At 40.6% G+C, this 6,225-nt stretch overlaps 1 pseudogene; it reads left to right on the forward strand.

The window, feature by feature from the left end:
* The first annotated feature begins 369 nt into the window (after nt 1-369).
* On the forward strand, nt 370-2,464 carry LOC119339647 (annotated as a pseudogene).
* The last annotated feature ends 3,761 nt before the right edge of the window (nt 2,465-6,225 follow it).

Consider the following 6,225-nt stretch of genomic DNA (forward strand, 5'->3'; position numbering starts at 1 on the left):
GTCTTGGATAAGATAGGTTTCAAAGATATGGAAACTATGGAGGTAAAGAGAGCATACCTGAAAACTGAGCATGATGGTTATACTTTCAACGTCAAAGTATACAATGCACACACGTACACCTATTTTGAATGCAAAACTTGGCAAGCACTATACAAGGCTTATGCATTTGAGCCTGGTATGGTTATCACCTTTGATATTCGTCCGGAAGATGATATTGAAGGTAATAGAGACATATGGGTCGATGTGCAGACGCCTCCAGTTCTACCATTATGTGAGTTCTTCTTAACTATATTTTTGTCTTTGATATTGCTTATTCAAAAATAACTGACAACTAATTTCTATTGACAGCGTATCTCCATTCAACAAAACATGTCCGGCGCTTGGTAGACAGGACCTACTACTGTCCCGGCGCTGAACTAAACTGCGAGGAGATAAGTCATTATGTTTCATGGCTTGAGGATCTTCATACTGTCAAGACAAATTTTCTTCCTGCACTTAGAAATGTTAGTACTCAAAACGTGCGACCAATATTGATGGTATTCAACTACGGTCACATCTATTTAGGAATGATGGTAAGATATTTACTATTTGTCCTCAGTGCATATTTTGCATACATATTTTTTTTGCTAAACTTTCATTGCTAAGTATATTAATTAAGTACTACACGATGTTCTTCAACAGGGACTCCCGATGACAGTTGTGCCTCAGGGGATCGAGACTAAAGGTCAGATGTCAATTGTTAGCTTACGGCCAAGATATCCTGCATTGCACATGAATGCATTCAAGATTTCTAGAAGCGATGAATGCTTAATAGTGAAAGATTGGAGGAAAATTGTTAATGATCGCAGAGAAGTACTAGGGGGCAGCAATGAGAAGCGCAGCCCACGATTAGGAGACAGGTTCATCGGCATGCTCCAGTATGATCAATCAGGAGAGCTATACATGTTCTATGCTATTTTACCAGAGAGAGTAGCTAGCAGGAGTGATTTAGCTAGTTCTTCATGCTGCTCTTAATTAGTACTTGTCCTTTCATGTCCGTGTTCTTCGTTCTGAACTTAAGTGCTTTTGTGGTGTTATATATGAATGCTTATATCATGACAATCACGTTGAACTCGATGATTGGTTCTACTATAAATTCTATTTATATATATATATATATATATATATATATATATATATATATATATATATATATATAACGTGTACAATGTGTAGTATCGTAAAATACCAGCAAACGAAAAAGAATTAAAATGGAAACACAAAATTAAATGAAAAAGAAATCATAAAACTAAAAACCCCCCAAACCTTATAGTACCGGTACTAAAGGGCTCCAGGCCCCCGGAGCAGGCTCGTGCCACGTGATTGCCCTTTAGCACCGGTTCGTGCTGAACCAGTACTAAAGGGGGGGGGGGGGCTTTAGTGACCACAATTTAGTGCCGGTTATGTAACCGGCACTAAAGGGCCTTACGAACCGGTGCTATTGCACGGTTCTGCACTAGTGAAGGCTACTCGCGCACTCCAGCCCTGCCTTACAGCGATCCAATCGAGTCTCGCTGCTTCACAGTCGGAGGCTATAGCTGGTCCATTTACTGCGATCTCGTCGACAAGGACGGTTTCATATCACTCAGTCTTTTCCTCGACGTGAACCCTGCCGGTCTCGTTAAGGCACAAGTCGAGTTTAGTTTTGCTGACGAGACCAAGGAAGAGCCCGCCGCTGTTCGTGGTAGTGAAATACTCGAGCTCCCCTGCGGCCAGAGCCATGACTGGCTAAAGGACATCAAAATTGAGGCCTCGAAGAAACATCTCACGGACGACAGTTTCACCATCCGGTGCGACATCGTGGTCCTAAATCCCACAAGCAACACTTCTCAGTTGATCGACGTGCCGCCGTCCGACATCCAACGGAACTTCACCGACCTTCTGCAGTCCGGTGAGAGGACGTACGTGGCCTTCCGGGTCAGCGGCGAGACATTCGCCGCCCACCGGTGTGTCCTGGCTGCCCGATCTACCATTTTCAGGGCGGCACTCTTCGGCCCAATGAAGGAAGACATGTCGTCCACGGGCGCTGTCGTGCAGATAGACGACATGGACGCTGCGATGTTCAAGGCAATGCTAGGGTTCATCTACGGCGACGTGCTGCCAGCGGTGAATGAGGAGAAGGAGGACGAGAACGTCGTGTTGCTGCAGCATCTGCTTTGTGGCGGCGGACAGGTACGACCTTCGCAGGCTGAGGCTGTTGTGTGAAAAGAAGCTGCGCGAGTACATCGCCGTGGGCACTGTGACGACCTTCATTGTGCTCGCCGAGCAGCACGGCTGTGTCGGGCTGAAGACGGCGTGCTATGAGTTCCTACGGTGTCCAGACAACCTGAGGGCGGTGGTGGACACGGACGGCTTCGATCACTTGTGCAGGAGTTGCCCCTCACTTATGAAGGATATGATCCTTGGAGTGGTACCGCCAAAGTAGGACTTCAACATATTATTGCTGCCTCATCATATTCTGGTGTTTCATCCACTTCCCTTATTTACTATCTTTGTCATTGCAGAAGCAAAAGGGAATGAAGCCTCTTCGACTTCGATTGAGAAGACGCATGGACGCAGCGGCCAAGGAGTTTAACAGGTAGAGGGCGTTGTTGCCATTTCTGACGCTGCATCAATAATGTTGTTGCTTTTTCTAGATTCCACCGAATTTCTACCTTCAGTATGGTTTCTCCCTTGCTGGCTATGGTGTATAGTATCTGTGTTGATGGGTGGATTTTTCGTAAGTGTGCTTCCTGTGGATATTCGTATTCTCCATTTCTTTTTTCATTTACAAGCTTCCTTTTTGAACCTTGTATATGAAATCCTAGTGGTTTCCTTATTTGAATTGGTGAGAAATCCCTTCTGTGAGAAAAAATTTGGCGGAGAAAAACTGTCGTCAGCAATATGCAATTTCCTTTTTACTGACTGCTTGAAACGAGGCAAGCCTGGGAAGATTGAGAGTACTGCTGGCTAGCGACCTTGAGCTAAGTATGCCTCTGCCGATGAATATTTTGGCCGTGTAAGTAAATAAACCGTGGCAAGATTTAGAAAAATTATATGGTCATGTGGCAAATTGAAGGGGGGAAATGTTTCTCAAAAGATCATTGCATGTTTTGAAAATTGTTTGTTTTGACCTCATAGCCAGCATTGCCCAAAAAAGAGTTTGATAACATAATGGCAAAACATATTACAGGAAAAATCTGTAAATTAGTCACATAAATTTCCATGGTATGTTCAACAAATTTTCCATGGTTTGTTCAAAGTAATTTACCAAGCTATTCAAAAAAATTACCATGGTTTGTCAAATAAATTTTCCATGGTGTAAATAATAATTTTGCCATGGTCAAAATTAATTTACCATGCTATGTTCAAAATAAAATGTTCTGATGTGTGCAATTATATTTTTCATGCCGCGTAAACAAAATTTTGCCACTGTCCAAAAACATGTTTTTGTCCATACAAAAAATTTAATGTGTAGAAAACGATTTTACTTAAAAACTGCAAGGAAAAAAAATCTAAGATTGCCATATGAAAAGTAGAAAGATTTAAACAATTGTCATGAATATGGTAGAAATTGTTTAATGCTTGCCATGGGAGCATTAGAAAAAGACCTAAAATTTGCCATGTTTGGAAAGACCAAAAATATATGAATTTGCCATGTGATTTGTAATGTCTAGAATTGTCACACATAACAACTTACACAGGACAACAACCGTGCAAATTTTTTAAATTTTATTTTGAATATAGTGCTCAAATATTGATATGGAAATGAAGAGTACAAGTGTTCTTATTGATATGGAAATGAAGAGTACAAGTGTTGTTCTGTTAGAAATGGGGTGCTCAGGGTGTGACCAGTGGTTGTTGGGGTCCTAGCTTGAGTGCGCTAGCACTCCTATCTCTACTTCTCTCCACGCCCAATCTCTCTGATCCTAATCTCTCCATTGCAAGAAAACACTTCCACTTTCAATGTTGTTTAGGTTCTTTACTTTCAAGTTACTATTGCTCCCCTTATCACAAAAATTTCATATTTATTATTCTAGTTTGTTTGCTTCTTGGGAAACTAACAGCGTCTGCAGAATCACAATTACTTCAGATAAGAACTGTGACAACTTGCGTGTGAAAGAAATGTTACTTATAAATACTCACCTACGCTCTTTGTTGGGACGATTGCAATTTCAGATGCTTACACAAAAGTACTACAACGCCCTGTTTGGCTTGTAGGCTATCAGTTGCCAAGAGATTTGTACCTGGATGTTGTGCGCACTCCCCTTGTGTGCTCCCTTAGGACACAGAGCAGGTATTCAACCTCATCTCACTCCAAACAGGCAACCTTGTTCTTTGCAACCCATACAAGGTTCCATTTTCTTCACTCATCAGTGACATATTTTTGAACACTTTGAGATGGTGGATTTCTTAAGCTTGCAAGAGCACACTGGATTGTTTCCATTTATTTTGCAATTGGCACACATGTCTACAAGGAATTGAGTAAATTTCTAAAGTCCCTAGAAGGACACAACCTCATCTAATGATAAAAGGCTCAAATATGGTCTGACGGAAATCTATTCTCAGTTGTAAAATTCTGGATATATCCTCTTTTTGAAGCAGTTGCTGACAAGTGCTTAGAGTCACAAATTCTGGCTCAATGTCATAGAAGAATCTTGAAAAAAAATTCCCATACACCTTTTCGATTACTGCCAAATAAGAAAGGTGGCCCAATAGCTTGTTGAGAAAGAGGGCCTCCACAATTAAAATGTGGCACTATCTCCAAAAGGTGTGTGGGAAACAATTTCAAGATTCTTGTATGACATTGAACCAGAGTATGTGGACTCAAAGAACTTGTGTGCAGCAGCTACAAAAAGAGGATTATTCATAATTTCCCAATTGAGAACAGATTTCTTGTCTTGCCTCTCCATGGAAAGACCATATTTGGGGCCTTTACTCATTATATGAAGTGGTGGCCTTCTTGGAACTCTGGATGTCAACTCAGTTCCTTGTAGACATGCATGGCAAGTGCAAAATAAATAGAAAGAACCTATTGTGCTCTTGCAAGCTTAAGAAATCTACCATCTCAAAGTGTTCAAAAGTAAGTCATGGATGAGTGCAGAAAATGGAACCTTGTCTGGGTTGGAATGGTTACCTCTTTGGAACCATATGAGGTGGAATAACTAGTTGGTTTCCCATGGGAACATAGTAGGGGGGGTCAGCACAACATCCAGGAACAAATCTCTTGGCAATACATTCCAAGTTGACACAGTTGTTTACCACTTGTCGGTGTTGAGGGATATGCTTCCCAGTTGTGTTAATGTGCTATCAATAGAATCATAGGCTAAAACAAGTAGTAGAATCACATCGAAAAATACCTCATACTTGAGAAGTTGCTCCAACAATGTTTGCTCATTGTGTCCTAAAAGAAAATTGCCTTGGTTAAAATGGAAGGTGCAAACAAACATATAACAAATGAAATGAAATTGTTTGGTTCTAGTATTACAAATCTCGTTAAGTCTTTCATGATAATCTCTTTCAAGCAACCCATTAATACATATCCTTGAACTAACAAAGTGGATGTTTCTTCTCTAATGAACTACTCATCAGAATCCTTCCTTGCATGGACAAACATCACATAATGATAATAAAAAGGCAATAACAAACCATGGCTAGCTTCTATGCCTAAACATAAGTTTTCTATCAATTATTACCTGTTGTACCAGTTGGGACGAGTCATCATCATCCTAGTTCCTTATGACCGGAGCTAATGAGGGTTCAGTCGCACCATGACTTTCCTAATGAAACTTATCAATTTCAGCATCGTCGCCGATCCAGCCATGTGATGAGTTAAGCAAGGAAGCGGTAAATAAAAAAACCAAACTACTAGCAAAGAAAATATAGAGTGGAAAATAGCACAATGGAATAATTTTTGTCATGCCACAAGCCCAAAAAACAACAAGTTATCATAATTGGAATCTCTAGATAAAATCACACAATCAGAATCAATTCTAGAGTCTATTACACATAAAAAGGAAAAATAAAATGCCCAACAAGGACTAGTAAACTGATCTCGTAGTACAAGAAACGGACCAATGATCAAACTAACCAATGCAACATGAAATCGGGTGATTGCTATATGGTCAAGTTAGCACATGCTGAGGCTAGATCCAGTTCTATAGTTTGGGGCACATTTAAGAAAGGGGCGGCATAATTTTTTTTATC

The sequence above is a fragment of the Triticum dicoccoides genome, chromosome 7B (assembly GCF_002162155.2).
Source record: "Triticum dicoccoides isolate Atlit2015 ecotype Zavitan chromosome 7B, WEW_v2.0, whole genome shotgun sequence".
Classification (NCBI taxonomy): domain Eukaryota; kingdom Viridiplantae; phylum Streptophyta; class Magnoliopsida; order Poales; family Poaceae; genus Triticum; species Triticum dicoccoides.